Below are 10984 nucleotides of genomic sequence, written 5' to 3' on the forward strand. Positions count from 1 at the left end.
CACTTATTGAGCACCTATGTTACGGACTCAGTGTTTTGTGTGCCCCCTCGAAATGCATATTTTGAAACCCTAACCCCCAGTGTGATGGTTGGAGGGCCTTTGGGATGTAGTTAGGTTTAGGGTGATGCCCTCATGATGAGATTCGTGTCCTCATAAGAAGAAGAGACAGGAGAGTCAACTCCCTCCCCACAAGCACACATGGAGGAAAGGCTATGTACGCACAAGATGGAAGGAGGCCCTCTGTAGCCAGGAATCAGCTCTCACCAGACACTGAATCTGCTGGCACTTTGATCTTGGACTTCCCAGCCTTCAGAACTGTGAGAAATAAATGTCTGTTGTTTAAGACACCTGGCCTGTGGCATTTTGTTATGGTAGGCTGAGCTGACTAAAACAACTTACTGTCCTCTTGATCTAGATTTTTTAAACCAGGGAAAGAATGCTGTTGCCTGCATGTGAATGTAAACGTGATACATAATAGAGATGACATTACAGATCACTGAAGAAAAAAATGGACTGGTAAATAACTAACCTGGAAGTACTATGTTATCCATATAGAAAAAAAAATCTATACCATTCAAATATAAAAAAAATCTGTTGCATTTAGGTTAAATACCTAATTATGTAAATAAAATATTAAAATTTAAAAAATAAAATGTAAGATGATTTCTTATAAACTTAAAATAAGAATGAGTTTCTTTAATGAAATGTAAAATTCAAACCTTGAATAAAAGAGTTGACATATTGATCCACATAAAAATATCCTGTTCAATAAAAATCACTATAAACAGCCAAGTCACAAACTGGGAGTAGATGTTTGCAACACATGTAAACAATGTAGGATCAATATTTCATAGTTATAAAGAATTTCTATAAATTAGCAGGACAGTAACTAATAAGAAAATGGACAAATGAGGATCAAAGCAGGCAATTTCTAGAAGGGACCATACTGGACTGATGGATAAAGAATTGATAAGATGTTCAACTTCACTAGAAATTGGTGAAATATATGAGAAACAACGAGATCTAGGAAATCGGTAAAATATTTTAAATTCTTACAATACCAAATGTTGGTAAGGGTGTTTAGAAAGGGACACTTTTAGACCCTATTGTCTTTTGCATAGCTTGATAAGCCTAATTTGCAGAACAATTGTGTAGTATCTAGTAAGTAAAATTGTACCCATTTTTAACCTAGCAGTTCTGTTGCTAGCTGTGATTTTAGAAAAACTCCCTAGTATATGAGCAGGGAAACATATACAGACTTAATTATGGAATCATTTGCATTAAAAAATTAAATACAGTACATAATGTTTATTACAAGGTCTTTCTTTTACTTGTTTTTTCATGTATTTATTTATTCGGTTTACATGGTCTATACATAAAATCCCTTTAAAACCTCTAAATTATCTCATGTCCATTAAATGGAAACAGTAATGCTAGACCTGTTTAAATTACAAGAAAAAAATCACTCTATACCAACAAAGTGTTTTAAAAAACCAAGGTCAAAGGAAGTAGTCTTGGGGGAGAGGCATTCCTGAGCTGGTGGCTGGATCCCAGGAGCTGCTGGGTGAAAGAAAGAAAAAGATGCTTTCAGACAGGAGTGGTTTGGTTAGAGCCCAGTGACACAGCTAAAGGGAATTAATCATAATTACATGTCTCAACATAGTAAATCTCAAATGCAGTGTCAAGAGACAAAAAAAAAGCATATGCCATGGCAAAAAGACTAACAGCATTTATCGGGTGTTATTCTATGTTGAACATATTGTAAATACAGTTTATATAAAGTTTAAAGTAACGGGGAAAATATTGCAAATATTGTTTAGGGAGAAATATTTTGTAAAAGAATAATATGGACAGTAATGATAATCACCAAAGTCATTAGAGGGAGTGCCTGGGAAAGGGCTGGTGGGGGAGGATGTGAGAGATTGAGCAGCAGTTCACAGAAAGCTTTAGCTATATCTCTATATCTGTGAAGACCTAGTCCATTAAAAACAAAAAGTTTTGAGGCAAATTTGGAAAACTGAATCTGTGGTGTGGTGAATATATGAATATACATTACTTTTTCCCCTAGGTAAGTTTTAGTCTATTTGAAATATTCTAAATGTTTAGAAATTTTAAAATTGGCATTGCAGTTATTTTTGCAGTGTGTTTAACTTAGCAGCTTTGTGAAATGTATGGCAACACAGGGTAAATTGCCCTATACTTAATATCTCCAGTGGTAACAAGGCATGATTTAGAAGTTTCACCCAGAATTCACCTCTGTAAACTCTGCAGTAACGAAGTAGTTAAGTTCAGGACTTCTATATTGATCAGGATTGCTTTGAATATAATTCAAAGATTAGTGCTAGAGGAATACACACCTGTGGGAAGGCAGAGTGAACTAAGAGGACTCAGATCATCTATGGATTCACTGCATATTTACATTTTTATATGTTTACAGTGGAAAAAAGTTAAGTTGCACAATGAAAGCATTAAGAAATATGCTTAAAACTTCCTGCTCAACAAAAAATGCTATAAACAAATTTAGTCAACTCACACACTGATTTTGAAATCATTAAATCTGAAGACATTGCCTCCATTTTCTTGAGTTTAGTTAGGACACTTCTGGCTGCTTAATATGAATTTTCAGATTTAAATTGGAGTAAAGAGAATGAATGAAGAATATGTATAAAAAATTTATAGGTATCTTTAAAATTTTTTCTATTAGTTTTCTTTGGTTACATTTAGATATCATGCCAAAAAAAAAGCAAGTACTAAGAATGGAAAACAAAAATTTTTCAGCTGAGAGGATTTATGACTTTATTATCAAATATGTAGTCAGTCATTCAAGCAACAGTTAGTTATTGAGTATCTGCTCTGTGCCAGGTACATTTCGAAGTGCTGAGGAAGGAGCAGAGAACAAAGTAAATGAGAAACCCCTGCCCTCATTTTATTTATGCTCGAAGGAGGAAGGGGTAGAACTTACTCTCTCATCGTCTAGTGCCCATATACAAGGAAACCTACTAAATGGTAATTGAGAATCTTTGTGGTTTGGGGAATGAAAGGGGTAGGGGTAGTGCACTGAATGGGATTTCTTGGATAACCGTAATTACAGAAGGAAAACATGCACTGGCTTCTCCTATTATATAAATGAGAACGTTTATAGTAATTTTCTGAGAATGGCATTCTCAAATGTTTTAAGTGCAGAAGAAGAATAAATGGTCGAGTCTGCTTTTCAGCTGTGCTATGACTGCCTGTTTTACTCTTTTTCCTTCCCAACTATACTGAGCTTATTACTTAATTGATGGGTTTTTCGTTTTCTTTTTTTTCCCTGAAGAGTAAATTATTGTCTTTATTCAGTAAGGAGTTCAAGTGAAATGTAAAGTACTCTTTTATTCAACTAACTCTTTACTTTCTTGTTAAGACCTTCTGTGTGTGTCAGGCACGGTCCCAGGCTCTGTGTGTTCAGAAATGCACAGCTCCTCCTCCAGGGGGTCTGTGGTCTAACAGGCCAAATGCCAGTGCCAGTTGTCGTGCAGCATGGCAGGTGATCTTAAGGAGGGATAGACATAGTTCTGAGTGAGCAGTCCTGCCTGAGGTTCAGAAGCTGTGTAGCTGGAAGATTTTTTTCGTTGTTGGGGCTTCAAAAATGAGTGATGGTTTGCCAGATGTGAAGTGTGAGGTGGGCTTCCCAGCAACTTCACAACCCCGTGACTCCCGTCAGTCACTCAGTGCATTCATTGCCTCAACGTGCCGTAGCTTCTGTATGTCATTCATTTGGTCATTCATTTATCTGTTGATTTATGCCATCAAATTTAGTATATGTATTATACTCCTTTTGTAGGCCATTTGCTTAGCAGTAGTGAAATGTGTAAGACAAATGCTGCATTTACCTTCATTTTATATGTCAACACCAATGGCTAGAGTTATTGGCACGTAGGCATTCTAATCCAAAGATTTTTGAATTCAAAATATTGGGTTGGCCAGAAAGTTCCTTTGGGTTTTTTGTAACATCCACGGAAAAACCCGAAGGAACTTTTGGCCAACCCAGTGTGTGAGTTATTATAGTCAGATGGGTAACATGACTTGGTTTTGAATAGAAGTACTTAGTTATATTCTACAGTGGACAAGAGCATTTAGAGGTTATATAATGCATCTGATCATAGTATCGAACCTGATCAGAAAAACAAAGAAAACAGAATTCTTCTGGAGCTTGCTTTATATACTTGTTTCCACACAATCCAAATAATTCCCGTTCACTACAATTCTGGGAGAACACAAGAGCACACAGCAATTTTAGGTAGGTTATCTTGTTGGTTCTGACAGCATCCCTATGGATCATGAATATAGACTCCATGACTTTTCCAGAAACATAGGAATAGTATGTGGTAGAACTCTAACTTGATTCTAGTGTTCACTTCACCATGCCCATGAGAAAACTCTGAAATTCCTAGATGCCTCTCATACTTTTTTTTCTTCTGATATATCTTTTTATAGTTTTAAAGTAACTTTTTTTTCCTTACTTAGCTTTCCTTTAACAAGAAGGCAAATATTTTCAAGTAAAATAAGTAAAACAGTGGGGTAATGTAGCTACCAATATAAAATTGTTTACATTTCTAAAATATGGTAGATTTAGGGAACTGTGAACATAGCCATTTGTGTGTGTGTGTGTGTGTGTGTGTGTGTAGAAATATAGCTTCAATAAGATTTCATCACAAATACAAAATTATATTTTTAAACATATTGATATTTCACTTCATCATATGATATAACCACGTGCTGAAAATGAAGATGAATTTGGAATTTCAAAGACACACGCAAAAGTATAATCCATCAATGGTCCTCATTCTTCTTGGTGAATCCTTCCCTTTTAGGATATTTCCTTTCACTGAAATGACTGGACATAAGGCATGTCAATGCAAAACATAAGTGAAGAATTTAGAGAAGCTAAATTTTACCAGGGGAATAGATGGGAAGTAGAGATTAAGGAAGCAGGGAGCCATTGAAAAATGTTGGGTGGAATTGAGAGGGGCTTAATGTAGCTTAAGGGAGATGGGCTTTCAAGAGAGCTCCGAAGTCGGACGAGTGGAAACAAGAAAGTGATAGAGAGCTATAAGGAAGGGTCAGCAACTGTTTAGTAACTGTGCGCCTCTGCAAGACCCCAGTGCCTGGTATTGTGGACTCAGTGGAGTTCTCAAGATTCTTGAGGTCTGGAAAAACATGTTCTCGTCAGATGAGAAGAAAAGATCTAAAAAAGATAAAGCAAGTCTGAGAGATGGAGTAGAAATTGAAATTTAGGACTATTGTTGTCAGTGGCACACTATGAGCAACTTTTAAAAGGCTTGTTAGGGTAAAAATACACTTTTTGGCTTTTTAAGAAAGCATACTATGAAGAAAGAAATAATTGATCATATACTCAGAGCTAAGCATAACTATTGGCTTGCTGTCCCTACCATAACAACCAAAAATTGAGGGGAAGGGAGAGCAAAGATGCTGATCATGTGAGCTTCAGATTGCCACAGCAGCCAGCAAACAACGATTGGACCGTGGATCAGTATTTCAAGCAAACAGTCTTGACTGTTTTACCAGCATAATCCCAGGATCTTCACTTTAAGCCAATGTTCTTTGCCCTAAGAGAGCGTCACGCAAAGCATTTGTTTCTTTGTGACTGAAGAACAATTAATTTAGTTCAACTCACTTTGTTGAGCATGTACTATGTGAAAAAACCGTACCTAGTCCATAAATCGTAGTTCTCCATGACCATAACCACTGGAGGCTGCTGTTTCAACATACCAACAGAGGCAGTGAATCTCTAGAAGCAAAACAATCTAGGCCAAAACAAATTAGTAAAGGATGTCTGAGGGTAAGTGGTTTTTTTTAATTGATATAAAATTTATATCCAGTGAAATGCACAGTTGAGTACTCTCTTCTACATGATTTTTTTTCCACCTTGAATTCTGTGAAACCAGTTTGCCCTGGTCTTTCTCCTACACTTTTGGCTATTCCACCCCTCTCTCATCATAGTTACCTATCGCTTCACTAAATGTTGGTATTCCAGTGTCTGACTCCTTCTCTTCTCAGGTTACATATTCTCTTTATACTGTGTTGCTTTCAATAACCTCATCAGCATCACATCTACAAATCTAGACCCTATTTCCCATCTGCTCCATTCGTATATATCCAGCAAGCAATGGGACCTCTTTGCTTAGTGGTCCCATAAGAACTTTAAATTTGTCATGTGCAAAAATGAACTTATTGCCTCTCACTACAAACATGCTTTTAATTATGTTTTCATTATTAGCACTAATGAAAACATACTATTCAAAACAATTCAAGCAATCGAGCACTTTTGTGTGATAAGGGATGTGTCAAACATTATAAATCAGGTAACCCTCTTTTGGGAGAACTGATAGTTTAGCCATTTATTCATGCCAAACCTGGCCATCATTGTGGAACTTTCCTCCTTCCTCATTGCACCCACCCAGAATCCTCCCAAAATTTCACCTCCCCCTCATCATCGTGGTCCTTGCTTCTTTCTCTGGAATCTCTCAAATCTGTTTCTTTCTTCAATCACTGGCCTTGTCAAAAATCTTTCTACTTTCTTTCCAGACTTCCACACAGGGAGTATTGTTACAACAGATTCAGACTCTGTTCCTGAGGCATAGAGGTAACGGAGGGATGAATTCTGATTGGAGATTTACTCATCAACCATGTGTTGAGTTTCTGTTAGGCATAAAATAAGTCTAATAAAGTAGCAGAACAGAATTAGTCCGAGTGGAGCAAGCAAGCTGAGTGTTTGAGTAGTCGAGTCCCGGAGACCGGTAGCGCTTGCAGCATGGCTGACCAGCTGACTGAAGAGCAGATTGCAGAATTCAAAGAAGCTTTTTCACTATTTGACAAGGATGGTGATGGAACTATAACAACAAAGGAGTTGGGAACTGTAATGAGGTCTCTTGGGCAGAATCCCACAGAAGCAGTTACAGGACATGATTAATGAGGTGGATGCTGATGGTAATGGCACAATTGACTTCCCGGAATTTCTGACAATGATGGCAAGAAAAATGAAAGACACAGACAATGAAGAAGAAATTAGAGAAGCATTCCTTGTGTTTGATAAGGATGGTAATGGCTATATTAGTGCAGCAGAGCTCCGCCATGTGATGACAAACCTTGGAGAGAAGTTAACAGATGAAGAGGTTGATGAAATGATCAGGGAAGCAGATATTGATGGTGATGGTCAAGTAAACTATGAAGAGTTTGTACAAATGATGACAGCAAAGTGAAGACATTGTACAGAACGTGTTAAATTTCTTGTACAAAATTGTTTATTTGACTTTTCTTTGTAACTTATCTGTAAAAGTTTTCCCCCTATTGTCAAAAAAAATATGCATGTATAGTAATTAGGACTTCATTCCTCCATGTTTTCTTCCTTTATCTTACTGTCATTGTCCTGAAACCTTATTTTAGAAAAATTGATCAAGTAACATGCTGCATGTGGCTTACTCTGGTTATATCTAATAAGCCCTTCTGCACATCTAAACTTAGATGGAGTTGGTCAAATGAGGGAACATCTGGGTTATGCCTTTTTTTTTTAAGTAGTTTTCTTTAGGAACTGCCAGCATGTTGTTGTTGAAGTGTGGAGTTGTAATTCTGCATGGACTGCGGACAGTCAACAATATGTACTTAAAAGTTGCACTATTGCAAAACGGGTGTTTTATCCAGGTACTCGTACACTATTTTTTTGTACTGCTGGTCCTGTACCGGAAACATTTTCTTTTATTGTTACTTGCTTTTTAAACTTTGTTTTAGCCACTTAAAGAAAATCTGCTTCAGGCACAATTTGCCTCAAATCCATTCCAAGTTGTATATTGCTTTATTATCTTCATGGTGCTATGTCCCTCTCTAAATCATCTAGTTTATTATTTGGTTTCCTACTTTATAGTCTTTCTCCACTCTCGTATGTAAGCTTGCTAAGGACAGGGGTGTGTTCTAACTTGTTCATTACTCCATCCTTATTGTGTAGATACAGTGGTAAACACACAGTAGGTGCTCAGGAAATATTTGTTGCATGTTAACAAGTAATCTTCCCTCCAGCCTTAAATGAGAGTTTTTGACTGGCACAGTGATTCATATTCACCTCTGCGGATTTGTATAATACCATTATGAAATGTTGCTGGGTGTGTTATCTGCCTCATAGGGACATCAGGATGTTATAAGGATTAAATGAGATAATGCATATGAAAGTTACTTTGTTAGAGAAACAAAAACTTATAATAGTATTTATGATCACTCTCCTGATTTCACAGATGAGCAGATGAGAAACCTGGAGCCCCAGTGGGTACATAATCACCCAAGGGCACAGATATCAGCTCTTATATCTTCTGCCAACCATCATGAAGATGCTTTTACATATTTTTTTCCCCTTTATGCTGAATGTCCCTCACTGAAAGGTCATAAGGATGACAAAGATGTTTCTGAAAATTAGAAAGGGAGGAGTAAAGCCACTTTTTGTTGAGAAAGGGCGTGCAGATCAGTAAAAACAGCCACAGGGAATATAGGAATGAAAAATTCAGGGTAGAATTTTGCCTACTGGCCCAGATGGTAAGGGAATAAACTAGTTGCGATGTTTAATGTGAAGCTATAGAAAAGTTAATAGGTTTGTGAACAAATGTTCCAAACTCTCAGCTCAGGGTATGATTTCCCAATTCAAGAAACTTTTCTACCCTGAGGGTAACAAGTTTTACTCAGCTTTTGTGCAAAGAAACTGCCACTATTTCATATTTTCTTTTCTTTTTCTGTTTCCTTAATAAAAGTATTCAGTATTACTTGGTGGAGTTCTGCCCTATTGTTTGATATCATGACACTTTCTTCCAGGCAGTGCAGTGTCCTGTCATTGGGAGCCATTGGTGCTAACCAGAATGGTGTACAGTACCAGGGAGTATGCTAGTATATTGAGTTATATCTCATATTCTTATGTAATTCACAAACCAGCCCTTTAAAAGAAATCAATTTCGGACCTGTGTGATGTCATTTGTGGTATACTTAAGCCACACTTTATTTTTAATTTGATATATGCTCATTAAATATCATTATCTTACTTGCTTTAGGGTCACACAACTAGTAAGTGAAGGAACCAGTCTTCCAAACTCCATTATTTGCATTTTTAAAAATTGTTTCGCATTTATATGAAGGCAAAAATTAACCTTCCAGCTCTGTTATCAATTTCTGTATCCCAGTGTATATACCAATGTCCTCTGAAGTTGCGTAGCTCTGATTTGTCATGAGGTGGCAATGTAACAACACCTTGAATTGGATCTATAATGAATTCCCCCACCTTGGTGAATTTCTGAGGGAGCTGTCCAGAGCTGAGTTTGCTATGGAATGGCCACTGAGTGAGGAGGCATGAGAACAGACTTCTAGGGCTTGAATATTTGATTTTATGCATATCCAGTCTTAGCTTCTAGCTGAAGAATCCTAATGTGGAACCCTAGGAGAATTTGCTTTCTGGATTTCAAATACAAAAGTTCAAAGCGGTCAGGTTCTATTTAAAAAGTCCACATGCAAAAGTAAGTGAAGTACCTTGAAATTGCCAGTGAAGAGGTCATCCTGAAATCTACAGAGTAAAAAAAATGAGTTTTAGAGGAGGAAAATATGTCTTCAAATAAGGGAATGTATATTATAGCTTTTCAAATTCCATTCATTCAGAGAAAGTGAATAAACAGGGATAAAAGACCTTGAACAAGACTCTTTTTCATGTCTATTTAAATAAGAACTTTATTCAATTTGTGGTACTATTAAATAGGAATACAATATTAAATAGCTTAAAACTTAGAGTGGTATTTCTTATATCCAAATATGTGAAAAGAATTTTATATAATTTATTATGGCTCATACTGAGGTGGCTCTGAGATTATGAATTGTGAACACTGTCTAATACTTTTCCCTAAAATATTAATAAATTTATACTTATATATTCTTAAAAATTCAAATATTATATTAAAATAATGTTCATATTATCATTTAAAGATCTAGAATGTAATTTCCCAGTCTTGATTTTAATTCGATTATATGAAAGCTGAAAATATAAGATTGTAACACTTTTTTTTAGATTGTGGTTATTTTTTAAAAAGTCATTCACCTGTTGAATCATTCAGTAGATATATAGTGGCACATTCCAAGCTGTGGTCACGTGGTTCCAGCCTCCATTAGACTTATAGTCTAGTGCAGGAAAGGTTAAGTAAACTGAAGCTTAAAATGCACGATAATAAATGCTATGATGGGGTTGGTACAGCGTATTATAATCATACACTGCAGGATCCTCTTATTTGAATTTGGTGGGGGGGGCTGGTTAGAGAGAGTTCCCAGGGAAAGTGATATGGAAGGTGATACCTGAAGTATTAGTAGAATTCAGCCAAGCAAAGAGATGGAGAAGAATCTTTCAGTCACAGTGAGCATAATATGTGAAAGTATGGAGACAAAAGAGGATGTGGTGTTCTTCGAAGAGAAGTTAAATTTAACTAAAAGTTAGAATTCTTAAAAGATAAAACAAGGACTGGGGATAACAAATAAGACTGCGGCAGTAAGCTGAGGTTGTACCATGGAAGCATGAACATCCTTCTAAGAGCATTGGGATTCTGTAGTAAGGTTTTAAATAAGGAAGCTGCCTGGTCAGGTTCACATTTTAGAAAAGTCATTTCAGTGTGAAGAAAAGATCACGGTTAGGTGAGAGCCTAAGTCTAGAGGCTGAGAGACTCTTTTGGAATCTGCTATAGTGGTTCCAGATGATACATGATGCTGGCCTCACTAGAATAGCACTAAGTGTTGATGGAGAGAAGTAGCTGGAATCATCATTTTTTAGAAGATTAAATTGAGAGAGCTTCACAGCTGTTTGGAAGTAGAGGAGGGTGAGAATATGAAGTCAGGGAAGCTAATTAGGTTTCTGGAATCTGCAGCAGTGGTGGCTGGTTCCACTTCCAAAGATAGAAAACACAGAAATTTGCAAGTGAAG

At 36.6% G+C, this 10984-nt stretch overlaps 1 pseudogene; it reads left to right on the plus strand.

Annotated features, from left to right (window-relative positions):
• Positions 1-6811: 6811 nt before the first annotated feature.
• LOC136127879 (calmodulin-1-like) lies at positions 6812-7259 on the plus strand (annotated as a pseudogene).
• Positions 7260-10984: the final 3725 nt, after the last annotated feature.

Source organism: Phocoena phocoena, chromosome 1, assembly GCF_963924675.1.
Source record: "Phocoena phocoena chromosome 1, mPhoPho1.1, whole genome shotgun sequence".
NCBI classification, from domain to species: domain Eukaryota; kingdom Metazoa; phylum Chordata; class Mammalia; order Artiodactyla; family Phocoenidae; genus Phocoena; species Phocoena phocoena.